Source organism: Cupressus sempervirens, chromosome 8 (genome assembly GCF_028749045.1).
Source record: "Cupressus sempervirens isolate cs-2001-9-10 chromosome 8, ASM2874904v1, whole genome shotgun sequence".
Lineage (NCBI taxonomy): Eukaryota > Viridiplantae > Streptophyta > Pinopsida > Cupressales > Cupressaceae > Cupressus > Cupressus sempervirens.
This window is the reverse complement of record NC_143125.1, coordinates 40,635,715-40,647,301: the sequence shown is the minus strand read 5'-3', so window position 1 is coordinate 40,647,301 and position 11,587 is coordinate 40,635,715.

Sequence of the window (11,587 nt, the reverse complement as noted above, 5' to 3'; positions counted from 1 at the left end):
GTGGACATATGGATAAATCTTGGAGCTTTGAAGATAAGATCAAATCTATTTGGATTCCCTATGTGATCAACATGCAACAAATCAAAAAAATGGAAGGAATTAAGCAAAAAAAAAAGAATGAATCTCAATCATAGATTCATACCTAACCCTAGGTCACCAAAGCCTTTTTAAAGGGAGACAAAGCCCCATAATTTAGTGTGAGAGAGAGCATTAGAGAATGCATGTGAGGAGATGATACTAGTAAAGATTTGAAGGAAGTGAAATGGGTGAATTGATTAGTATACATTCAAGGTGACTTAGAAGAAGGACAGAATTGCAAAATTAGTTATTAGAATAGAGAATGTAACATACAACAATTTCATATCAAATTAGAAAGGACCAAGAGATATTGAATTGAGATCTAAAATACAAAATACTAGATTATAAGTGTATCAAATCAAGCATTCTACTATACTTTCTAACAACTATATTAGTAGGATGAAATCCTTTTATTAAGGTTGATGAATGAGGCGAGAGATGCCTTGAGAAGCTTGCTAAAGAGAAGGAAAGAGATTGCTATGGTAGAAAATGACACTCAATACAAAGAGATTGACACCAAAAAGTTATTTGCAAATGGTAACTCTTGTGAATTTGATGTAGTAATTGCAAATCTCATGGACAAAAATAGAGAAAAAGCTATGGAAATCAAAAATCTCAAGTTGGAACAAGAATCACAAGCAATATCACTATGTGAGGTGACTGAGCAAAAGAAGAAAGCTATAGAAGACAAGGCCATGATTGAAGAAGACAAAAGAATTTTGGGAAATAGATTGAAAGAAAAATCACCAAAGCTATTAAGGATCTCAAACATGCAATTCGACACCCTAAGTCAAATGATGAATTCCCATCATGAGTCAAATTTCAAGGACATTGAGATAACTACATTGAAGTTGTAGAATGAGCAATTGCAGAATGACCTAAAAAGAGAAAAGGAGTTTGGAGAAAGTTTCAACAAGCCAAATGAAGCCATCCCCTAGATCTAGTAAAGACACATCAAGATTGGGCTACACAAGCACTAAAGAAGGAGAAATATCCAAAACTATTGAGGAAAGGAACAATAAAGGTAAGAATTCTAAACCTACTTGTCATCATTGTGGAAAGAAAGGACATACATCTAATGTTTGCAGGAGCAAGAATGCTAGTCAGAATGCTAAGGCAAAGAACTTGACTCATTGTCACAAGTGCAACAAGCATGTCATTAGGCACATGAATGCAGAACTAGAACCATGCATGCACCAAAATTTGAAGGATGTTTCTACAATTGTAAAAAAATTTGACACAAAGCCTTTGAATGTAGATCCAAGACCGTATGTTCATCGAACAAGTCAACAAAGTGAAGAAGCTATAAAACTTCCTATAATTTGGATTACAATACAAGATATAGATGTCATTATTGTCAAGAGGATGGACACATCACTTAGAATTGCATAAGAACACACTTTAGTGATAGCTACAATAGATGGTTGAGTCAAACTACATGCTTTAGTTGTTTGAAGACTGGCCATATCAATAGGCATTTTCCAACAAGGAAAAAGGTACCTAACTTAGAGTTTAGCAAGGGAAAAGACAAGGTAGATGTTGAGAACATCAGAGGAGAGATGAATAAAACATGGAAGAAGAAAGATGGATGCAACACATCAAATAAAGAGATCACTTCACCTGAAAGGTCAAGTGGTCACACTTCATCAAACTAAGCAAAAGGAGGTATGTGGGACTAATATTTAAATGCCTTATCATACATCAGTTCTAAGATAAGTTATTGTTGAAAAGGGTAACCTCGCATAAATAAAGATACAATGATACAGGGAAAGGGTGAATAACTAGGGCCAAAGGCTCACCCAGCTATCCAATCCACCCTGCAAGAGTTAACACAATAGAAGCTAACACAAAAAACAACAACCAAAGGAGGAAGAAAAGTAAAATACTTTTATTAATTCATCAAAATATCTTCATACATGCCCAATTGTAAGGCCTTCTACATTACGACCAAATAAAAATACATGAACACATTCCAAGATTCAACTACAAATTTGCACTTTCAGTTCTGCTCTCTGAATTCCTCTTCTCAAAAAAATTTCTTCTCCAAAACTTACCTAACTCTAAGCCTAAACACTCTATATATACTTGTGAAAATGGCTTACAGATTATTCTAGAACACTACATAAGAGGAAGGTTGACACAACAATGGTTTTGATGCATCCTAAGAAAAGATCTTAACATAAATGTCATGATCAAATAAATCTCGTAAGTCACCTCATAGAAATCATGTCCAAATGCTAACATTTGACATACACTGGGTCACTTGGCACATGAAGAGTCAGTTGGCAAAAACTGTGTAACTCAGCATATAAAGATTCACTTGGCATACACTAGACAAGTCAGCACATGAAGGAACACTCAATCAACACTAGATTTCTATAGTAACTCAGCATCCATTAGAGCTATAGTAACTCGACATCCATTAGATCTATAATAACTCAACATCCATTAGAGCTATAGTAATTTGGCATCCACTAGAGCTATAGTAACTCAGCATCCATTAGAGCTATAGTAACTAGCATCCATTAGAGCTATAGTAACTCAACATCCACTAGAGCTACAGTAACATGACATCCATTAGAGCTATAGTAACTTGGCATCCATTAGAGCTATAGTAAATTGGCTTCCACTAGCTTGACATCCATTAGAGCTACAATAACTTGGCATCCACTAGAGCTATAGTAACTCAGCATCCATATGTAGAATGAACAAAAATGAACAGGATAACAAGGCAACCCAAGATACTCTTGCATCAAACAACTAGGGTTGAAAGAAATGATTCTCCTAAATTATTGAGATGTCACAATCTGTGTTGAATCCAATAGAGATTGAGAAATCCATGAAGCATCTTCAATAGGCCTATTCTTCCACATCACCAAATATTCATAGTAATATTTTTCTCTTGTGCTCTTTCCAACTCTTTGATCTAATATCTATTCAACTTGTTCAATCCACCTCTTAAGATAATCATCTAATATAACAAATTCATCATCTGACTCATGATACTTATACGAATCAGCAATATTGAATATAGGAGATATATCCATGTCATTAGGTAACTCAACTTCATAAGCATTACCATTGTCAAACTTCTTCAAGATCTTACAAGGTCCAAATTTCTTCATCTTTAGCTTATTGTATGTTCCAACTAGGAATCTTCCTTTCTTCAGATGAACCATCACTCATCACCAACTTGAAAATCATGGTGTCTTCTAGACTGATCAGCATTCTCCTTATACTTCTAATTAATTTGTTCCAACCTCAACTTCACTTCTTTATGCAAAGACTCCATAAAATCAGCAAATTCTTCTCCTACAATGCTTTTATTTTCTTCACCAGCAACATATCTCAAATCTGATATACCTCTAGGATGTATTCTAGTAACAATCTCAAAAGGTTTCTTCATTGTACTCCTATTCACAGAATTATTATATGCAAATTTAGCTTGTGCCAATACCATCTCCCAATTATTTGGCTTATTCCCAACTAAACATCTCAGCAAATTACCCAAGCTTCTGTTCATAACCTTTGTCTATCCATCTGTCTCTGGATAGAATGTAGAACTAAACTTCATCTCAGTACCCATATTCTTCCACAAAGTCTTCCAAAACTAACCAACAAACTTACTATCTCTATCATAAATAATACTTCTTGGTAATTCATGCAATCTCATAATCTCTTTAAAGAAAAGTTTAGCAACATGCTTAGCATCTAATTTCTTCTTACATGTTATGAAATGAGCCATCTTATAAAATCTAACAACTACAACAAATATGGAATCATACCCCTTCACTGTCTTAGGCAATCCATGACCAAAATCCATAATAATGTCAGTCTATGGTTTCTCAGGAATAGTAATAGGTGTATGCAAACTAGTATTTTGACTCACCCCTTTTGCAACTTGACAAACTCCACAACTCTTTACAAATTTTTCAACATCCTTATACATTTGTGGCCAATAATACTTCTCTTTCAACAAACTCAATGTCTTATCAATTCTAGAATGTCCAGGTAATCTGCCAGTATGCTTTTCCTTAATCAAATTCAACCTCGTAGAACTTCTAAAAATACACAACTGAATACCTTTAAACAGCATACCTTCTTGACTAAAATACTCATCATACTTACTAATTTGATCTATTAGATTTGGTGTTCTACACTCTGTCCATGCCTTAGAAAAATCAAGATCAACATCATACAACTCTTTCATTTCATCAAAACCAAGAACTTCAACCTTCATTTCAGTTGAAAAAGAACATCTTCTACTCAATGCATTAGCAACTTTGTTAGTAACTCCACTCTTATGCTTGATCAAAAATGTAAAACTCTACAAGTACTCAATCCACTTCATATGTCTTTGATTCAATTTATGTTGACTTCCCAAGTATTGTAAAGCTTTATGATCAGTATACAACACAAACTCCTTAGGAATCAAATAATGTTTACACTTGTTCAAGGTTTGAACAATAGCATAAAACTCTTGATCATACATAGAATACTTTGTTTTAGCATCATTCAACTTTTCACTAAAGAAAAAAACGGGTTTACCTTCTTGACTTAATACAACTCCTATTGCATTACCACCTACATTACATTCAACTTGAAATACTTTGTTGAAATTAGGCAAAGCCAACATAAGTAATTCAACAATCTTTTGTTCCAAAGTCTCAAAACTCTTATCAACTCCATGTGTCCACCTGAATTCTTTTTTATCTCCCCTCATTGTTTTAGTCATAGCATTACAAATAGCACTAAATTTTTTAATAAACTTTTTGAAAAAAATAGCCAAACCATGAAATTATCTTACCTCACCAATATTCTTAGGTGTAGTCTACTCCAAAATTTCTTTAACCTTCTTAGGATTCATCATTAATCCATCAGCTGAAATCACAAATCCAAAATACACAATCTCCTCTTGCATGAAAGAATACTTTTTTAGATTAATCAGCAACTTTTTCTCCTTCAACCTCTGTAATACTTGTCTAATATGCTCAAGATGTTCTTCCTTAGTCTTGCTGAGTATTAGAATATCATCTAAATAAACAATCACAAACTTACCCAAAAATATTTTCAGAACTTTATTCATCAACCTCATGAAAGTACTAGGTGCATTTGTCAAACCAAAAAGCATAACCAACCATTTATACAAACCATCCTTTGTCTTCAAAGAAGTCTTCTGTTCATCACCTTCTCTGATTCTAATTTGATGATAGCCACTGGTCAAATCAATCTTGGTAAAATAATTTACTCCACTTAAACAATCCATTATTTCATTCATCCTTGGCATAGGAAACCTATATTTCATTGTTATCTTGTTACTAGCTCTAGAATCATAACACATTTTCCATTCTCCATTCTTTTTAGGTGCTAATATAGTAGGTACAACACATTGACTCAAGATTTTCCTAATCAAACCTTTCTACAACAACTTATGCACTTATTTGTTAAGTTCTTCATTCTCTATAGTTGTCAATCTATATGGTGCTTTATTTGAAAAACTAGCTCCAGGAATCAGATCCATACAATGACTTATACTTCTTACTAGAGGTAAACCATCATGAATATCATCAACAATAATGTCTTTATACTTATTCAAAAATTCTATAATTTCTACTAGTACTCGGCTATCACTATCTGCTATCACTTAGTCATTACTAGCTTCTACTAAGTCATTACTACAAACACTTGGTCCTCTAGGAACTATGGCAAAATAGACTTGATTCTTCTTCACTTCCTTTTCAAATTGTTTCCCATTAACCATGCAAATTTTTATAGCAATACAATTAACCTCATTTGGACTTTCAGTCAAAGGAAACAATGTTTGTTTCTTCCCATTTACCCAAAGAGTATATTGATTCAATCTTCCATCATGTACAACATATCTATCATATTGCCAAGGTCTACCCAAAAAAATATGACAACAATCCATGGGCATAATATCACAAAAAGCTTCATCAAAGTAATGTCCAATCTTGAACTTCACAAGGCCTTGTTCACTTACCAATATGTTATGCTCATCTTTGATACATGAAACATGATAGGGCTTGAGATGTTTTAGCTTTTGCAACTGCAACTTTGTAACTAGCTATATTGATGCAAAATTTATAGAACTTCTTCTATCAATGACCACCTTGTAACATTTTCCAGCCATCTTGCATCTGGTCTTGAAAAGATTTCTCCTTAAAATAGGTTCTTCATCACTTCCCTTATTACATAAGGTTCTTCTCACCATTAGATTTTCTCTAGCCTTAGGTCCACTTGGTGAACCCTTATCATCTCCTTGAATCACAACATTTCTATTAGCTTGCCCACTTTTAGAGGATATACATTCAAAAGATCTATGTCCCTCTTTACCACATCTAAAATGATTATCATGAAATCCACCTCTAGAATAGGAATTACCTCTTCCTCAGTAAAAATTACCACTTTTCCATTTGGTCTTGCCTTTTTCATCATTCTTCCATTCATATTTTCCTTTATCCTACATAAAAAATTTAGATCTGCCACCTTCACCATAAGATCTACCTCTACCTCTCTGGAATTTGCCACCTCTGCCTCTTTGTCTTTATTTATCCTTCTTTATCAAGATCTCCTTGACTTTCAAGGTATATTGATATGCTTCTTCTACACTTTCCAACTTCACAAAACTTATTTCATCTTGTATTCCAGATCTCAATCCATTAATGTACCTTGCAATTTTCTCAACATCATCATCCACATGTCTAGATCTGATGTCCAATCTATAGAATTCCTAGGTATATTCTTTCATAATCATGTCCTTTTGTTTCAAATTTTGCATCTTTCTCAACAAGCTAACTTGGTAATCAGCCAAGTTCTAATCATCTCCTTTCCTTTGCTTTGTCTATTAGTTTTCAAGTGCTCCCACCATAGTGATGCATGACCTTTCAACATAGTGACTACAATCTTCACCTTTCTATTATCATGAGTGCTTTCATACTCAAAGAACTTCTCCATATTAGAGATCCAATCCAACATAGCATTGGTATCCAATTTTCCATCATAAGGAACAACCTCTACATCAAGCTTTGAATTTTCCCTAGACAACACTTGCAACAATTGTTTCTCATATTGATCTTCTTCAAGTTATAGATTATGATTTGCTATTATTGCTTCATCATCACTTACATCATCAAGATGTGCTCCTCTCCTCAGGGCTATCTCCACAACATCTAATCTGGCTGCAATTTGTCTCAATTGATCTAATATAGCATCATCGACATTTCTTCTACCACAAACCATCTTTACAAATTAGGTTCCTACAAGATCGTAACCCTCCATAAGCTATAGGTCAAATCCATAGATTTTCCACCCTACAACCAAATCCAAATCAAGGTTCTACATGATTCAATCTCCACAAGAATGAACCTCAAGCTCTCATGCCATCTAATGTAGGGAAAGGGTGAACAACTAGGGCCAAAGGCTCACCTAGCTATCCAATCCACCCTGCAAGAGTTAACACAATGGAATTAAACACAAAGAATAGAAACTAAAGGAGGACGAAGAGTGAAATACTTTTATTGATTCATTAAAATATCTTCATACATGCCCATTTGTAAGGCCTTTTGGGTTATGGCCAAATACAAATACGTTCACATTCCAAGATTCAACTACAAATTTGCACTTTCAGTTTTGCTCTCCGAATTCCTCTTCTCAAAAATTTTTCTTCTCCAAAACTTACCTAACTCTAAGCCTAAACACTCTATATATACTTGCCAAAATGGATTATAGATTATTCTAGAACATTCCATAAGAGGAAGGCTGACCCAACAATAGTTTGGATGCATCCCAAGAAAAGATCTTAACATAAATATCACGATCAAATAAATCTTGCAAGTCAGCTTATAGAAATTGTTGGGATGAAAAATTGCATGCTTAAAATTAGTCCCATTTTAAAATTTTGAGAAATCAAGCCCCATAATTGCATATGTACCTGGTTGTACCTGTGATGCCCCTAAGGTGTTTAATGTTTCTAACACCCTATATTCAGCCTGTATAAGTGTTCCATGAAGTTAAATCATCATTCCGAGTCATTTGGCGAAGTCTTGCTTTGAGATATTGTCAAATTTTCATTTTCACCTAAGTGAGTCATTTGGCGAAGTCTTGCTTTGAGATATTGTCAAATTTGCATTTTCACCTAAGTGTCAAATAGTGATAGGAGGCTGTGTTTGCATCTAAGTATATCATTCCCATAAATGTTTTAGGACTCACCGCTTTGAGAGTGTCTAGTATCCATACCCAAGAACCTATGTTTCAGATTTTGAGTCATTTCAAGCCCGTTTGACTAGGCTTTGAATCCCTCAAAGTTGGTCAGTTACTATTTTCATGCTTTTGCAATTTGCACATAATTATGGGAAGCCCTATTTTACGTGCTATAACTTTGACCCAGTTGACAAAAATGCTAAAATTCCTTTTGCATTGTATTTTAGATATCAGAGACTTGTTATGTTTCAAGTTTTAGCCTATGAAAAATTTGTTTGATCAGTTTTCAAACATGATTCCAAATGGAATCTCTATCTTTTCACTATTGTCATTATTTGCAGATTGATTGGAACCCCTGCTCGAGATGGCATATCTTTGTATCTGTGATTGGTAGGACTAAATGGTTTGTTCCCTTGTATTTTTCACTAAAAATACTACATGTGTGCCAATTGTTAAAACTTGACGAATCCGTCTGCACACTTTACCAGGGTCGTGCCATTCACAAAAAATGATATTTTACTGATGTCCTTTCCCCTACAAATCCAGGTAGCCAACTTTGTGCCCTTGTCAAATTTTCCCTATGATTCATCATGATCCCAAATCATATAATCATACTCTCCTCATGAAAATCTACCAATCCCCCAGTTTTCATTAACTCATGTGCTCGTTTTCCCAGTCTTCGGAGCTCAAACCAAACACACTTTCCAGTTTTATAACATGATTATCTGTAGGTGAATTTAACTTGGCCACTTCAGAGGTCAATATATTTTGACCCTAGTGTCATCATGCAACGAGATTTGGTATGCCTGTTGAACATGCAAGAGGGAATAGAGATCCTAAGTTTTAGAGCTTGGTCAGTTGTTCAGGTTAGTATTTAAAGGCAGTCAATGGACCTCTTGACATGTAAGTCACAGTTTGCAAATCAATGGTAAAATGATTTTCAATTGATTAATCAGTGATCAAATTTTTTTCTAATTAGTATGATGGGTTGGATGGATCAGTTTGAAGATCCAGTTGTTCAGAAATAAAAAAAATTTAGCTAGACCCACTTTGGGGTCCGACTGATTCTAGCAGGCAGAATGAGTCTAAAAATAATGGAGAAAAACTCTTTAGGATTTTGATGCAAAGCAACAACTCAGGAACTTTGGTGATTCCCCTTTCATTATTTCTAAAAGGAGTTAGAGCTTTGATCCTGATGAAAGCAATTTCCTTCATAACTGATATCACAATGGATGGAAATATAAGGGCAATGAGGAGAGAAGTCCATTTTAAGCAAAAGGAAAAAGTCAAGTGAAGAGGATGCCATGTCAAAACATAGGGAGAAAGAGTATCCCTTTGTGAATTAATTCTTTCTTTGAATGCCATTGAACTTGTAGCCACTAGCTTAATGCTGCAAAGCTGAAAAAGAAAAGATGTTTAGAGTTGTTGTCGTAACTATGAAGTTTGTCATGAGGTGTACGAGTTAAGAGACAAACACTATTCTTTTTTCCATGGCACTTTTGAAAACTCACATAATTTTGAAGTTAAATTTTCTCAGCATGTTCTCGATTGCGAAGAAAAGAGGAGGAGAAAAGATCCAAGCTGGAGATTGGAAGGTCCAAGTTGGGCCTTACGATCGAAAGTTCAGCTTCTAAAAGTTGCAATTGCTGCAGTTAAGGCATCTATTACTTCAGAAGCACTTAAAACTTTCTAGACAGAGGGATATCAGAGGTCATGGGGCCTATCTCTTAAATTTGTAGTATCTCCATTTGAACTCCTTTAGATAATAACATAGTTATAGGGAGCTATAAACTGTGATTGGCTTTCTTCAAACTATGAGACAACAAAAGAATTGTTAGATTTTATTTCAGGCGATATGGGAATTGAAGAAAATTATCTCTATTTAAATGAGATTCCTATGCTCCCTTGGATACCTCACACAACAATAGTTGTGGCCTTGTGCCTTATGGCATTTGAACATTCTCTGTCATACAGCTAGTTAAAATTGCAGAGAAAAAACTCACGGCAGGAGAGCACAACATATGAAAAGTCAAAGAAAGCCATCGTTCATTGCAAGGAAAGAGCCCACAAATTTGTGGAATTCAAGCCATTTCAAAAAGGAGAACCCATATCACTTTACAAAGGATGTCCACACCAGCAAGGAAGGCGTTAGAGAAAACTTGCACATTAAAAAGACCAAAGCCTTGTGTAGAATAAGGATGAGATCACGCATAAAAATAGAGCTTCACACCAAGTTGAAAGGAATTTACAGGAGAATTGGGAAGCCTCATGCAATGTTGAGGAAGTGAACATGTTTTCAAATGAGAGAAAATCTGCAAAGCAAGTCAATAAAAAATGTCCCAGTCATCAGAAAAACCCATGCAAAGAAAAAAAAAAAAAAAAGCACCCACGCTGGAAGCTGCTAGGAGCCCACGCAGGTGAAAATGGGAAAAAAAGATAAAAATCAAACCCTGCGCTAAAGGAAGACTCATAGTAACATAAAAGAATTGCTTAGCATGAAGGAAACAACACAAAGGCTGCCAAGTATTAATAGAAAGAATAGCATATGAAGGAATCCAACCATGTGAGCAGAATAAATGAGGAAGATGGTTAAAACCATTATTCCACATTGGCTGTGTGGGGTAATTTTCAAGATTTTAAATACAATCTCACACAAATTGTAAGTGTCTTGAAAGGCACAGAATTTTTGAGAGCTGCTTAGTGCATGGTGGGGTCGGCTCGTGCTTAATTAACCGATGACGCAACAAATTTTGAACAAACTCTTAAATAAGGTAGATGATGTCATCCCATTGCAAAGGTGCTAGAAAGTTAAAAATCTAGCTAGTCGCTATGGCGCTAGCCAAAAAATCCAAGAAATTTTGGCTAGCGACATAGCGACTAGCCGAAAAATTCAAATAAACTGGCGACGAGATAATGAGCAGCATGAGCAGTGTGGGTCCCGCATGCAGGAGCAAAAATGAATCAGATTGCACCAAGTGGCAGAGAATAGGAGGTGATATGCCGATTTTAGATCAGTTGCAATGAGATCGTGCCACGTGGCACATCCAGCGGTCATCGCTAACTCGCCAAGCAAAAGATGCACAAGATTTAGAATAGCGAGTTAGCAAGAAGATGACATGTGGAAATGGGTCTCGTGTTCAATGATGTGGCAAATGCAATGAGCAAGAAAATAAACAAGTGACACCTAGCATTGGTCAAACCAAGTTTGACCTCATAATTGAAGGGTTGGATAAAAATAAAATAATTTTAAAATTTCATTTGAAAATTGTTTTCAAAATGTGGCATTTAG